The sequence below is a fragment of the Rattus norvegicus genome, chromosome 4 (assembly GCF_036323735.1).
Source record: "Rattus norvegicus strain BN/NHsdMcwi chromosome 4, GRCr8, whole genome shotgun sequence".
NCBI lineage: Eukaryota > Metazoa > Chordata > Mammalia > Rodentia > Muridae > Rattus > Rattus norvegicus.
Window position 1 is genome coordinate 46398832 of NC_086022.1, and position 16870 is coordinate 46415701.

The following is a 16870-nucleotide window of genomic DNA, read 5'->3' on the forward strand; positions in this document are numbered from 1 at the left end:
AACCAGAGCTTCCAGGGACTAAGCCACTACCTAAAGACTATACATGGACTGACCCTGGACTCTGACCCCATAGGTAGCAATGAATATCCTAGTAAGAGCACCAGTGGAAGGGGAAGCCCTGGGTCCTGCTAAGACTGAACCCCCAGTGAACTAGTCTATGGGGGGAGGGCGGCAATGGTGGGAGGGTTGGGAGGGGAACACCCATAAGGAAGGGGAGGGGGGAGGGGGATGTTTGCCCGGAAACCGGGAAAGGGAATAACACTCGAAATGTATATAAGAAATACTCAAGTTAATAAAAAAAAAAAAAAAAAGAAAAAAAAAGAAAAAAAAAAGTGACCATTTTTGATGGAAGTTGTATGGAAATCTTAATTGTTTAACATTTTGAATTTTTTCTACATATTTGAAATTTCCTTTAAAAATAATTTTAAAAGTACCTGAACAACCAAACTGTCACATTGTAGGTACTTGTTTTTTTTAAAGATTTAATTAATTAATTAATTAATTATGAGATGTGTATTATATACATGAAGAGTCTATAGAAGGCAGAAGGCATCAGATCTCCTAAACTTAGAGTTATCCATGGTTGTGAGCCACCTGATAAGCGTTCTAGGAACCTGTCCTTCATAAGAGAGTAAGTGCTCTTAACTGGGGCACCATATCTCCAGTTCTAAGCTTTATCTTAAAAATCAAAGTCAACAAATACAAAACGTGATGATTCTGCCACTTCCAGATGCTGTGCTCATTCCGAATCAGAATGCACAGGCCTGGAGGTACAAATATAAAGGAAGAAAATTAGCTATGTCTGGGATGTGTTTCTTCAGAATGCCATGTCATCCTGAGGCAGGGCATGCTGGGAAAGTGTGCAAAACTTGGTGAAAGAGGGGCATTGGAGTCTGAATTTTTTTTCAGACATCTTTACATAGATAATCTTTACTTGCTAATAGTCTTAATTAGCCAGCATCTCTACAATCAAACTGCCTTCTACACCAACGTTCCCACTCTAGCTGAGGCCGCATGGTACAGATGGGCTTGCTGTGGGTTTTTTAAACGGGCAAGCCTCTCCTGAAAAGGAAGCTGATGCAAAGACAAACCTTTGTCTATGTGAAAGAGTCAGATATGTGGAGTAACTTATCCTCAATGCAGTGGTTAGTAGGGTTCAGTAACTTCAGCCTGCCATTTTAGACCTGAATGACAATGAAGGGGAGGTGGTCTATGGCCTCGAACATCAATTGAAAATGATGACATATGAGGTTAGGATTTAAAATTGCTTGAGAAAATGAGCCTTGTCTTTTCAACTTTCCTAAACCTCTCAATCAACAGGAATTTGTATTCCAGGAGCCAATTTGGATACAAATTTAACTAAGATAAACAACCCTGCAGTGAAAACACTTGATTTAATACAGACTGCCCTTTTGCCTAAAGCTAATTTCATTAGTAAAAGGGAGAACACTAATACCAAAATAGATTACACTAGCTGGGCTAAGCCAATGTCCGGGTTTCCAAACCCCTGGGTATAAAAATGAACAGTCTCAAAGTGTTTTGTTGAAATAAATATTATCACAATCTTGTGTACATAGGCAGTTTCCCTTTTTTTACAGAGCCAAATGGTGGATTTTTTTGCATGAGTCATTTGTTGTAAAATGCCAGAGATACCTTACCACCAGTTAGTGACTCACACTAACATGTAAACATTCTCAGGAGCCATGTATTTCCACTTCATGGAGCAATTATTGGAATAAAAGCAGAGCAATTCTTCTGATGTCCTCACTGAATTTAGATGCTGATCAAATCATATCAAGATGAGTATCTGGCTGGGCTGCCTGGGTCTGATTATAACTGCCTCATCTTGGATGAGGTCCTACTCCTTTTCGTGTCTTGCTTGTCCATCTCTAAAATGGAGCAATGAAAGCATCTTGAGTTTGGTCATATGTTAGGACGTGTGCATTATGAAGAGGAAAACTAACCCCATCTACCCAGGTTAACAGTACTATCTTCCACCCAGGGCCTGGAGAACAATCAGATGCCATTTTTATCTGAAGGGTCCAGCTTAGAACTTCTCAACCACAGCCTTGACGGTGTTTCTTGGAGGGGAACTCTCTACGAGCACTGTTCACAAATAATGGATCCCCCAGTGTAGGGAAATATGGGGGGGCAGGAAGGGGTGTGTGATTGGGTGGGGGAACACCCTCATACAGGAAGCAGGAGGGAGATGGGATAGAAGGTTTATGGACAGGAAACAGGGAAAGGGGATAACATTTGAAATGTAAATAAAATTATCCAATAAAAAACAAACAAACAAATAGACATTCTAGAAGATGCCCTCTGGGCCCCTGCTGTGACCACTGTCAGTTTTTTTGTCAAGCTGCAGTGTCTTAAAGTAACTAGGGAACACTGCTTGTTTTCCACTTAAATATTACTATGGTCTGTCCAGAAGAAAGAAGTCTTCCTTGTTCAATCCTGGTCAGTTTCAAGACCACTGGAGTTTACATACCAGCCATCACTGTAGCCCAATATTTTCTTTGTAAAAGCTTTCAGTAACTTCCAACCACAGAGCTTCCTCTAAAAAATTCTAAGCCTGGTTCCTTGAAAGTCTAATCTGAGGTCAAGAATATTCATGTTATCTATGGATACGGAGTTTTATGCAGACTCATGCACACCACCACCAAGCCTACATTCAACCCATATAGAAGAAAATTTGAGCGTATAAAACATGTTTAAAATGTTCAGTGTATATGTGCTTTGCAAAAAGCTTCGAGGAAGTGTCATCTCCCATTTTAGCCTCTTCTGAACCATTTTAGCAGAATGGAGTTCCCTAAGAAGCAGCTGATACCAGAAAACAAGGTAACTTAAGTCCATCTCAGCATAATCTTGGAAGGAAGACCAACCTCTTAGATGGCCAGTGTGATCTCTCTACACCAAATAATCTATCTATCTATCTATCTATCTATCTATCTATCTATCTATCTATCTATCTATCTATCTATCTCTATATATACCTAGCTTTTAGTCCAGTTGTATTTTTATATATGATAATAGAAGATAAAGTCTCCAATGGTATGTTCAGGAAAGTCAGATTACGGAGACAAAGAACCAGCAAAAAAGTGGTGGCTCAGAGGGCTTAGAGGAAGGAGCTACAGGGAGCCAACAGTCACTTCAGTGAACTGCAGGAAATTTCTGAAAACACTTGTTGATTGTCAAAAAGAACTATGTCAAAGTTCTTAGAGACTCAATAAAATTGAAGCTCAGGTCTAAGGATATAGTTCAGTGGTAGTGAAAGGAGAGATGAGATGGGGGACAGAGAGCGATTGGATGTTAATTTAACATACGTCTGTGGTCCCTCCAGTACCTACCATTCCTGTTCTAGTTGTTTTAAACTTAATAAGCCTTTGGATTATCCAGACTTGCTCCAGTGTACCAGAACTGTGTGACTGTTTTTCTTCTAATAAATATTTTTCGTGGATTGGCATTGTTTAAATAATTTTATACAATACTGTTCTCCTTAAAACTTTGCTTCCTTGGATTCCTGATTTCATTCTATTATTGTGTGCCATAGTATTTTAAAATAGTATTTTACAAATAATAACATCTAAAACACTATCGTGAAACTATCTCCTTCTAGACCGAGTCCTTCATTTCATTTTGTTTGCCATGGTCCTCACTGTAGAGCTCTTTTGGGTGACCGGTTTGTTGCACACTCAACTCTTGCGGGCTTCTTTGGGTCTGACTTCTGTTTGGGTCTGCACATGTTGGGATGAAGCTTTAACAAAAACCTCCCAAGGGTGCCAGGTCAGTCTACTTCTCTCCCTGGGAAATACTGGTGAATGTTGTCACTTGTGGAACTGCTACATTGGCAAAACATTGTGTCTGAAGGGTGAGATTAGGTCTATAACTCAACAGAATCAATTCATGTATTCAGTGTATATTTTAGATCTCCGTGAATGCCAGACTAAAAATGGAACCCATGTATATCAGCTCCTGTCGAGGCAAGGCTACAACAAATGAAGAGCTGAGCGTACATAACATTCATGGTGTGAGAGCTCAGAGTGAACAGGCCAAGGGGACCGTGAGAGGAGTGAAAGGTGGTAAGGGAAGGGCTGAGGAAGCCAGGACACAGAAGCCCAGGTAAACATTTTAAAAGCCTTGTTTGAGGTCTTTAGAGCACCATGAGAAACCCTGTATGGCTGTGTTGCAGATAGAAGAGTGATGTTTGATTTTTAAGAGGATAATTTTAGATGTATTCTCTCTTTCCTTATCACTTTTCAACTTGAGGGACAGAGGGTATTATCTACCCTTTGTTCTGTTACTGCCAGTGAGCTTCTTCTTCCTCTTTTACTTTAAGTTAGGTGTTAGCAGGAATTAAAGCTATTCATACAAGTCACTGCTCTTTCTTTCCCTGCCATACAGTGGACAGTGGTTTTTATTTACACTGTGCTCCCATTTTGGTGGCTCTCTGCAGGGGCTTTACTCACACTCACCTTACGTGCCCTGTGATTTCACAGCACTGCCTAGGAGCACTCTGACCCAGCTACAGTTCACAAGAGCCTTGGCTTCCGGTGTCCTAGCAGTGTGAACCTGCCCTGTAGTGCCTCATAGTTCTCTTTGTCTGTGAATATGATTCACAGCTCTATTGTTCCTTGTTTAGCTCTAACCTTTCACACGGTTTGAAGTGTGTGTAAGAAATGATTGTAGATTTGTTCTAAAGATTTACAATACGAAAATCAGGCAGGTGAGAGCGCTCAGCAGGCGAAGGTGCTCGCCACCAATACAGATGACTTGAGTTCCACAGTGTTGTTTCCTGCACCACAGGACCCATGTGATGCAAGGAAAGCACCAAGTCTGGCCATCTGTCTTCTCACCTCCACGTATGCACAAACATGTACCCATGTGCATATACATAGAACATATGAAAGTCAGAGTAAAATTATTCTATATTATATCCTCATTTTTTTCATCTGATTTGCAAATCTAGTAACACCTGACACCAAAAGAAGAAACTCAAGCCTTCAAAACAATGCATTAGCTACTGAGCATGAGCACAAAGTTCCTTGAATACCTGGAAAATAAAAAGATAATTGTACATAAAAATTTACTAGGAGACTTCAAATGTATTTGTTTCTGTGAAAGAATGGAAGAAATTCTGAAACCTGCCCCAGTAGTGCAACCCTGTAAGGAGAGTGGGTGCGAGAGGAGGCAGGTGATCTTGGAGATTACTATTCAGCTCAGTGAATGGACAACCCACTGGAACTGGGAGACCGGGCCTAAAATAGTAAAGTGTAGAGTGACTCTCTCTCTCTCTCTCTCTCTCTCTCTCTCTCTCTCTCTCTCACACACACACACACACACACACACACACACACTCACACATACACACCACACACACCCCATATACTTGCTCTCACACAAATACAACATACATACACTCTCTCATGCACACATACACACCACACTCTCTCTTACACATACACACTTACAAGTACACACTTCTAAATTTTAGTCATGAAAATGTCTAAGAATTTGGAGATTTAAATTGGAAATAATTGAACTTAGCAAAATGAACTATAGCTGACTCACTTACATATGGTTAGTGTTGTTTGATATGCCAGATGTAAAGAGCATATGGCGTTATGAATTAAGTATAGAGAGGGAGTAAAAAAACTGATAAGATATTAAATGGCTAAAATATGACCAGTGAATTTATACTTACTTGTAATATAACTCTTGGCTGTGGCAAGTACAACATGAGTTTTTGAAGAATAAACAGAAGGAAAAACTCCAAACTATTTAATTTCTACATAAAATGTACTAAAATCTTCTTGTACACACATTGTACATACCTGTTGTTGGTGTGATTTTTTTTTCGCCCTCAAAATATGTTCAGAGGTTTTTCTCTGCCTTGATGAAGAACTGAAAACTGCTTAAAGGTTATATCAACTGATTATGGGAATTTTCCAAACCCAGAATCACTGTTTCCTGATTTGACTGAAGAGACAGAATGGCTGGAAAGCTACCTCTGTGAACACACGTGTGTTTGCAGGGTACATTTTTATGAAGAAAGGATGAAGTCTCCCAGAGAGAAAGATCTGCACTTGACCGACTTGAAAGACCTCTGTGTGAGACTAAGAAAGAAAAAGAGACCATCCCCCCAAAGTACTATGCAAATAGAAAACTAAGAAGCAAATAATAGCCAGCATTCCTTTGCCTCTCTTATCTCTGTCTATCTCAAGTAAAAAATAAAAGAAGGCATCAGACACACAAGGAATCAATCATTAGCTCTTTTTGAATTATAAAATTAATTATTATTATTTTTAATATTTAATCTTTTGTCACAATCTAGTTACCATCCCCTCCAGACTAATCCTCAGACTGTTCCCCATTCCCTTCCCTCTTCCTGATCTCCAAGATGATGTCCCTACCCTCTACCCCTACCCCACCACACCTCCCCACTCCCTGAGGCAAATATGTCCACAAGTTTCCTGTTTTTCCATGAGCCCATATCTGCCAATTAAATTTGAGTTAAATATATGTCACTGAGCCACCTGGAACATCTTGAGATACTATTGTATGCATATGGAAGAACTGTAATAATGATTTCCCAATATTTCTCAATAATTTCAAAGGTTTACACAGTAGTCCCAATTGAGAGGTGAAAAGGAAGAAAGAAATCCTAAAGCAATGATAATTTCATTCAGTATGCCAGGGCAAGATTGAAATTCCTTCTTTATACATTATTATAATTGCCATTTCTAAATTTCTAAGTCACTGGCAAAGGAAGAAGTCAAAAAAATGGACAAAAGTCATGAAGTAGGAGTGTCAGCTAATAAGAGTATTGTTTTTGCAGTTTTCCGAAATTTATAATGTTTTTAAACTTTGTGGGTAGTTCTCATTTCCTTTTATTTTCTACTCTATATTGATGTTTATTATTAATTTTGACCTAGTGGGACTACCAATGTCTATCATCAGACTCAAGTATTGCAAATGGTAGGTATTTCCCTGTTAATCACATAACTTCAGTGATGAAAGGCAGGATGTAGGAATATTTAAAAGGAAAATGGAGTTGTATTTTCTCACCACAACGTTAATGGTCAGGAGTTTGATGGGTAAAGAGCCTGGAGAACATGAGAAATAAACCCGCTGGTAGAAACACTGGAAACCCTCCCTATCCAGCTACGAGGAAGTATCAGAGAAATGGGGGAGCAAAATAAAAACTCTGTGTCTTAGGGTTTCCATACTGTGAAGAGATACCATGACCAAGGCAACTCTTAGAAAGGCAAACATTTAACTGGGGCTGGCTTGCAGTTGCAGAGGTTCAGTCCATTATCAAGCATCCAGGTAGAGATGGTGCTGGAGGAGCCAAGAGTTCTACATCTTGATGAGCAGGCAGTGGAGGGGAGTGTGATTTCACACTGGGCAGAGCTTGAGCATAGGAGCCTTCAAAGCCCACCTATACAAAGCCTACACTTCCTCCAAGGTCACACCTCCTCCAGTAAAGTCACACCTCCTAGTAGTGCCATTCCCTTTGGGCTCACCATTTAAACATTCCTCTTTGTAGTAAAAGTATCAATTTCTACCACTATTCATATGTGTCTGATCCAATTCTCTGTTCCTGGCGACAAGAACTTGGAAATCTCAGTGTTCACACTCAAGACTCTGACCTGTGCCCTATATATAACCTTTCACTTACATCCTCCAACTCTGAGGAAGAGTTTCTCATGACAATAGTTCGGCAAGAAAAACTTTCAGAGCTTCAGAGAAGGACTTTGTAATATCCTCTAGAACCAGAATGTCTCACATCCCCTGGAGATATCCAATAGTGTCCCCCCTCTTACACACACACACACACACACACACACACACACACACACACACACACACACACACACAAGAAAGCACCGAAACTTCATTTTATTTTGTAAGTTTTAGAACTGAAAGAGTTCAGAAACTGTTACATTCCCTCATTTAGATAGAACAGCATTGACATGTGATGAGGTCACCCAGTCTAAGTACTTCAACTTACTTTAAAAAGAAAGAGAGAGAGAGAGAGAGAGAGAGAGAGAGAGAGAGAGAGAGAGAGAGATAATTCTAACTCAGGATTTCCGGTCTGTTTTGTCTCTTGACTCCCTCTTAGAAACAGTTATTCTTTCTTCATGCCTTATGAGTTTTCCCAGCTAGAGGGCTATATTTAACATTTATTCTTTGAAAGAGACTAATATCGCGGAGCACTTCAAGCTTTAACATCAATGAGAGTCATCCAATTCCTTCTATCTTACACTTCAACTAAGATCTCAGTAAACACAATTGCAAATGGAGTATAGAGTTAACAGGTGGAAGGTGGAGGGAGAGTGAAATAACAATGGTAGAAGCTATTTTAGCACTTGAATTCTGTACAGGAGAGCAGTCCAAATGTCCTTCTTTAGCTGTAGGAGGCTTAGAGACAGGAAGATGTGAAGAAGTATTTGTGTAAGACAGCTCCAATGTCAAACGATAGTGACAAGGCTACTACCACTAAGGATTGCACATAATGTGTGCTCAAAACTAAATGCAGCACTCATAAGATCAGGTTATATATGTAATCGCATAAAATCCACCCAGAGATGGTAACATTACAAGTATGCCTTTCCCCCATATGAGTAAATGTAGGAGAGATGTTGAATATCGCCTTGGTTTCTACTTCATTAAACAGCCTTCTAGAATAAGCTTAGCATTTCTAGGATCATCCCTGTAGTCAACAGGGAAATTTTCCCATTTAATTTCATGAAATATGAACTTATTTTATCACTTAGAGGTATAAATAGAAATCTCCAGTTATATTTGCATGGATTACATTCTATTTCCTTCTAAGTCCCCTGGGAATGGCTCGGAGGATAAAGGAAATGATCCTGTAGTCAAGGAAAAGCTGACAGTGGAAATCATGTGATTTCTATTCAAACTCTTCACCAGTGCTTGTTAATTCATGAGAAAATCTATTTCCTTTGTATTTTCCATTTCCTATTTGATTTTTCTAAAACCCAAAACTCTCCATCATGATTTTGACTTAGTTTGCTCAAAGCGACAGTCCTACACTATTTCAGTTATCATATGGATAGGTCTTGCTTGTTCTGCAAGGACAATTGGGATTAGAGACATGGCTCCCAGAATGGAGACATTGGCAAGTAATGTGGGGCTTTTAAAAGGTGGAGCCTAGAAGCTGGGCTATATAGATATTGTTATGTTGAAATGTTGCTATGGGAGCTAGAGTTTGAGGCCTGGAACCCATGTGAGGAGCTGGGAGTAGTGGCATGTACTCATGCAGATTCCTGAGGCTTTCTGGTCAACTACCCTAACCTAATTAGTGAGCCAGGTCCCAGGGACAGACACAGTCCAAAAATGCAAAAAAAGTGAGGTAGATGTCTCCTGAGGAATGACACCTAAAGTTGACCTCTAGCTTTCAGATGTAATGCCCACACACACATGGGCATACACAAATACTTGTACATGTATAGCTGCATATTCATACATAAACAGCTACCACTAACAATTCCAATAGGGTCTGGTGAGAAATTCTTAGGTCATTAGGACCATGGAACATATAGTTCTCAACTGATGCCTTGAGTTCCTAGGAGGCAACTTTGAGCAAAGAACCAAGCCTAACCTTTCCTGGTCCATCTGCTCCTAGTTCAAAACAGAACCTTTCTTCACCATTGGATACAAGCCATACAGTAATTCAGCAAAGGCTTAGCCTTGCTGTGGAGCCTTCTATATGCCATTTAGACTTTGAACTTCAAGACTATAAGCTAAGCAATACTCTTCAGTAACTTTTACCAGGTATTTCCTTGAAGACTGATGGTTTTTGGTTGACTGTGACTCTGACTCCAGCCTAGATACTACTAGACTCTACTATGGGCAAATGACTACCAGATACAGGTGTGACTCTTGGTCATCTTTCCAAAATTAAACTCAGTTGTCATAGTCTACAAGATAATGGACCCGCCTCCTCTGGAGGGTTTTTAGTAACTTTTATTCCCCAGAAGAAAATACAAATAAGGATGTAGTGGTTGGTGTTTTTCTAAACTGTAACCTTGAAGCAGTCAATAGGAAAGCCGAACTTTATTGGAAAATGGTAAAAAATGTATAAGGCAAATGATATCAAAAAAACCAAGGAGCTGCCAGGGATGGTGAGAAGGAAACTTAGCAAAGGGTCACTCGAAATAGCATCACACTCAAAAGAAAATGCTTTCTTCATACTGGAAAAGTAGTAGTGGGAAAATGTAGTGTCCCCGAGGGGAAGGTAGGCAATCCTTGATAACTGATAGAACTTGTACCACTTTTAAGGTGGGACTGAGAAATTCACAATATCATATAAATTGCTGGCCCAAGTCTGATGCCAACTAAAGTCTGCCTTTAAAAACCTAGATGAATTTGAACACGACTTGTCGTCACCTGTGTCTTAGACTCTGTCACTTTTAGGTTGAACATTCTGCCTTTTCTCTTCCAGACTCCACTTTATAGCTACAAGTATCATTTTTGAGTATTAAGAAGTTTGTCAAGAGACAGGAATTTATTACCATTTCCAAACTAATAGACTGTGAATAACTTAATGGGGAGAGGCAATGCTGTTTACCTCTACAACCTTAGCAACCAGGCAGTGGCTGGCTTCTTCCAGTTGTTCAGTAAATATTAGTTGACTGAGTCAGACTTCAAGAAGACCACCCTGGGTAGCCAGGTGTTGAGTTACCAACAAAAAAAATAATTAAAGCAGACAATGGTATAGATCATCTATTATAAATGTGTTAGTCTTTAATCTGAAAAATCTTACAAAGTCTATGCATTTGTATGCTTGGTTCTGAACTCATGGTACAGTTATGTAAAATGGTGGAGGCCTTTGTAATAGATGGCTCCAGAACTGAAGTGGACCAGTGAAAATGTTATTTGCAGACTATATCTACCTCTGGGTATGGCTTAAACTCCATGCTTCTTGGTTGGCTACCATGAGCATAGACTAAGCCAAGGCTGTACCTTACTTCCCCGCCATGATGCACTGTCACCTCTCAAACTGTTAAGATAATCCTCTGATCCCTTAAGTTGATTCTGTCAGGTAATTTGTCATAGGATTCAGGAAAGTAACTAATAGTGCCTGCATGATTTTAGTATTTGGCATTAATAGCAAGCCTGGTCTCAAAATATACTACTCCACTTCAGACTAAAGACTCACAATTCATAGATCAAAACTCTTTTCTTCCCAGCACTACTAACAATGACTCAAACCCCTGAGTTGTCTGAGCACTTTACATCTTCCTGAAGGTCTGGAGGTATCACAAATAGTAGCACAGACCACTCTTCTCGTTTACACAATTAGTCTCTAACTTCACCCTTTGTTAAACCTACCAATGAGCATCTAAGAAGTTTCTTTTGGTTTGAATATGCTTGGCCAGAGGAGTGGCACTATTAGGAGGTGTGGCCTTTTTGAAGGAGGTATGTCACTGTGAGCATGGGCTTTAAGATTCTCATTCTAACTGCATACAGTGAATATTCTGCTAGCAGCCCTCAGATGAAACTGTAGAACTCTCAGTCCTCCTGCACCACGCCTCCCTGGATGCTGCCATGTTCTCATCGCGATGATAATGGGCTGAACCTGTGAGCCTGTAAGCCAGCCCCAGTTAAATGTTATCCTTATAAGAGTTGCTGTGGTCATGGTCTCTGTTCACAGCAGTAAAACCCTACCTAAGACAGTTAGTATGCAATACATGGATAAAAGAATATCTGTAGGCTTCTCTCTGACATTATCGCCAAAGTAGGAAGTTATATCAGCTAATACCACTGTCAGCTTGATTGGATCTACAATCACCGGCATCCTGGGAGACTGGTGAGGCATACCTCTGGGTGGATCTATGAGAATCAGCTAAGTGGAAGAAACACACCCGGATTGTGGGTAGTAAGTCTCCTGGGTCAGGAGTGACTGAGGGGAAAACAGAGAAAGGCCGGAGAGCTATTACATCTCCTTCCCTCTGCTTGTTTCTCTTTCATGACATGAGCAGTACTGTTGCACCACGCTTTGTCCACCACAGTGGACTGACGCTCTGGGCTAAGTTGTGTTCCTCGCCATTTATGTTGTTTCAAACTGGTATTCCAATACAGAGAAGTATAAAGAAACTACTGTGCATTCTAAAAGAATTATGTGGATCAGACAGAAATAACAGATGTGTGTGTGTGTGTGTGTGTGTGTGTGTGTGTGTGCATATCAAGTTTCTTGAAACCTTTAAAGTGCATTTTATAGAATGTTTTGCTTCCAATTCACAGCAACAGCAGCTGTGTTCATGTTTGTGTGCATGTTTGCATATTGGGTGTCTGTGAAAGCCAGGGAGAAATGCTGTATTTCTCACTTGATCACTTTCTACCTTATGTTTTTTTTTTGAGATAAGGTCTCTCACAGTACATGGAGCTCAGTTATTTGGCTAAACCTGGGATCTTTCTGTATTCACACCCCCTCCCCCACAGCACTGAGACTACAGGTGCGTGTCAGTGCACTGCGTCTGTTATTTTTTTTTTCTTTCTTATTTGTTAGTTTTGACTTTTTACACAGGGAGTGGATTCATAGCAAACACCTTACCAATTCAGTCCAACCATAAGCTTATTGAAGGCTAATTAGTTATGGTAGTCTCTGTTCTACACAATAGGATGAGAAGTATACTGGCCAATAAATGAACAGTATACATGGACTATGAAGGCACTGAAAAGAACAGTATAAAAATATCAAATGGTGTCAGGTATCTCATGAGGCTTTTTTTGTAAAAGTAAAATCAGTGATCACTTCTTTATCGTACTGTAATTTCTAGTTTTCTGGGAAGCCCTATCTTGGCATCTACCTGCTTCCTTCAGGTTTTGCTTTGATGTGACAGTTATCACAAGTGACTCCTGTCAGTCTGGCTTGTTGGCGAACACCATAGGAGCTCAGTCCAGAAGAGAGCCCTTCCATAATATTTATTTAACCATAACCATGAGGCATATACAAGTGACTCCTATCAGTCTGGCTTGTTGGCGAACACCATAGGAGCTCAGTCCAGAAGAGAGCCCTTCCATAATATTTATTTAACCATAACCATGAGGCATATAGGCCCCTTAGATCTGCAGCAAGACCAAAACAAAGGTAAAGCTTTTCTTCTCAGAATCTTTTTATTAGCTCATGAATCTCATTGGAAGTTCCTGAAAAGGTGGGAAGCCAGCAGAACCATGGCTGTATCTCTCCATGTATTCAAGATTGAATTTGCTTTAATGTAAATTTATCTTCTATTCTTAACATTAAGAGTTATCAGTGCTCTCCATCTCTACAGTGAAATGAAAGAAAATAATGTTCTTTTAAAAATCTAAGAAATGAGCACGTCCTTTAAAAAGTCTGAGGGCTGCTAATATTTACTTTAGTCATAGAATTGGATTTTAAGAGAAATGCCATCTTACATAAAAGTTCACAGACTTTGAAATGACTTGTGACCATCAGTGACTCAGTCAAGATGAGATTGCAATTTGTCATAGCATCAAGTTTAATTGTAAAGGTGGATGTGGCTCCTTGGGAGCCCCACACATTTCCTTTAAGAAGCCTGTGTGATTTTCTTAGTTGTATGTTTAAGTCTTGCATTGTTCTTATCTTAGTAAGTCTGGATAGTTGGACTCTAACTGAGCTATTGCAACTGGAATAAAAGTTTACTGATGCCTAGCAAGAGACAGTAAAATTTTGAACTCACACATTTTTCCCCTCACATCAATTATGATGTCAGATCCAACACATTTTTCTACCTCTAGGTTGCAATTCCACTGCCACATATTCCCTTCTCCCATATTCCCTTACCTTAATTCAGTATTATGGAATGGATGATACAACTGCTAGTAAAACCATTAATTATATGTGATAATAACATGAAGACTTCAGATGCAGTTGTCTTCTCTTTAAAGTAAGAGTAGAGCAAACATTACAGAAAGTTTACTATGGGCGGCAAGTGATGTAGGAGACACAGAAATGTACAAGGTCTATATTTTGCCCTAATTGCATTTGTCGTACAATTGGAATGATGCCTGGATAATAACTGCTAACACAATGTATGGCAAATCTGGGCGGCAAGTCAATATCATAGCCAGTGAGTGCTAGCAATGAACAGGGGTAAAAGTCCCCAGAGAAGAAAGTCTAGGAATGCACAAAAGCCATCCCTCTTGGCAAGCACAAAACCCAAATATACACATTTACTATTCTATAAAATTGGGTCAAACAACCATATACCTACTGCCTAGGCAGCCTACCTACACTGCATGAGTAGAAAGAGAACTCCAGATTATTAAAGAATTAGAGGAGGCTTTTTAAGGTCAGTTTTTATGTCTATTAAAAATGTAGTCACCTATATGTCACCTTATGGTGATTAAAGTTACCAAAAGTTATGTAAATCAAAAGACACTGAAAAATAGGTTAAACTGCCCATAACAGATGAAATATATAAGACCAACTCTATTAAGAAGCATTTTGAGCATAGAGAGCATCATACTGTCATTTGGGAAAATACCCAACTGCCTTTCCTTTTGCAATCTGAGAGAATCTATATGTTCATAGTTTGAAATATAAAATTTGGAAATTAAAAATAAAATTTTATATATTCAAATAAAACTTCTATATATTCAATGACCAAACAAGTCCCACCCTTAACAGAAATGTGTTCGTATCTTCATCAAAACACACAGGAGCGTTGGTGGTAGCATATTTCGGGATGTGGCAGACTGCAGAGAACTCAAAGGAGCATCACCCAGTAGGATACCCTATCCAGTACTGAACATTTCAAAACATTATTTATTAAAATAAATGATTGTAACGGCAAGCAGCACTATGGACAAATTTCACAAATTACATTGAGTTGAAGGAGGCAGACCCATAAGAACATATCATATCAAAAATTTCCTGAACAAAACACCAATGGCTTATGCTCTAAGATCAAGAATCAACAAATGGGATCTCATAAAACTGCAAAGCTTCTGTAAGGCAAAGGACACTGTGGTTAGGACAAAACGGCAACCAACAGATTGGGAAAAGATCTTTACCAATCCTACAACAGATAGAGGCCTTATTTCCAAAATATACAAAGAACTCAAGAAGTTAGACCGCAGGGAGACAAATAACCCTATTAAAAAATGGGGTTCAGAGCTAAACAAAGAATTCACAGCTGAGGAATGCCGAATGGCTGAGAAACACCTAAAGAAATGTTCAACATCTTTAGTCATAAGGGAAACGCAAATCAAAACAATCCTGAGATTTCACCTCACACCAGTGAGAATGGCTAAGATCAAAAACTCAGGTGACAGCAGATGCTGGCAAGGATGTGGAGAAAGAGGAAGACTCCTCCATTGTTGGTGGGATTGCAGACTGGTACAACCATTCTGGAAATCAGTCTGGAGGTTCCTCAGAAATTTGGACATTGAACTGCCTGAGGATCCAGCTATACATCTCTTGGGCATATACCCACAAGATGCCCCAACATATAAAAAAGACACGTGCTCCACTATGTTCATAGCAGTCTTATTTATAATAGCCAGAAGCTGGAAAGAACCCAGATGCCCTTCAACAGAGGAATGGATACAGAAAATGTGGTACATCTACACAATGGAATATTACTCAGCTATCAAAAACAATGACTTTATGAAATTCGTAGGCAAATGGTTGGAACTGGAAAATATCATCCTGAGTGAGGTAACCCAATCACAGAAAAACACACATGGTATGCACTCACTGATAAGTGGCTATTAGCCCAAATGCTTGAATTACCCTAGATGCCTAGAACAAATGAAACTCAAGACAGATGATCAAAATGTGAATGCTTCACTCCTTCTTTAAAAGGAGAACAAGAATACCCTTGGCAGGGAACAGAGAGGCAAAGATTAAAACAGACACAGAAGGAACACCCATTCAGAGCCTGTCCCACATGTGGCCCACACATATACAGCCATCCAATTAGACAAGATAGATGAAGCAAAGAAGTGCAGGCTGACAGGAGCCGGATGTAGGTCGCTCCTGAGAGACACAGCCAGAATACAGCAAATACATAGGCGAATGCCAGCAGCAAACCACTGAACTGAGAGTAGGACCCCCGTTGAAGGAATCAGAGAAAGAACTGGAAGAGCTTGAAGGGGTTTGAGACCCCATATGTACAACAATGCCAAGCAACCAGAGCTTCCAGGGACTAAGCCACTACCTAAAGACTATACATGGACTGACCCTGGACTCTAACCTCATAGGTAGCAATGAATATCCTAGTAAGAGCACTAGTGGAAGGGGAAGCCCTGGGTCCTGCTAAGACTGAACCCCCAGTGAACGTGATTGTTGGGGGGAGGGCGGCAATGGGGGGAGGATGGGGAGGAGAACACCCATAAAGAAGGGGAGGGGGAGGGATTGGGGGATGTTTGCTCGGAAACCGGGAAAGGGAATAATACTCTAAATGTATATAAGAAATACTCAAGTAAATAATAATAATAAAAAAAGAAAGAAAGTATACCAGCAAACTACTTAGAACAAGTTTCTTTTTTTTTTTTTTTTTTTTTTTTTTTTTTTTTTTTTTTTTTTTTCCACGTGGAGAGGTTTAATGAGAGAAGAAGAGGAGAGGAGAGGAAAGGCCGGCCATGAGCACGTGGAGGGAAGAGGTGGAGGTAGAGAGAAAGGACAGGGAAGAGAGGAAGAGCAGGGAAGAGAAGAGAACAAAGACAAAGAGCAGAACAAGTTTCTTTATAAAGGATCTGTATTCACAATCATTCAGAAAAGGGTGGGCATTTCCAGATGCCCTGAGCTAGAGTGTTATTTACTGAAAGAAGACAAACAAGGACTTGCTTACTCTAAAAGAGGCAGATGGTCCTCACAATTGTACACTTCTAC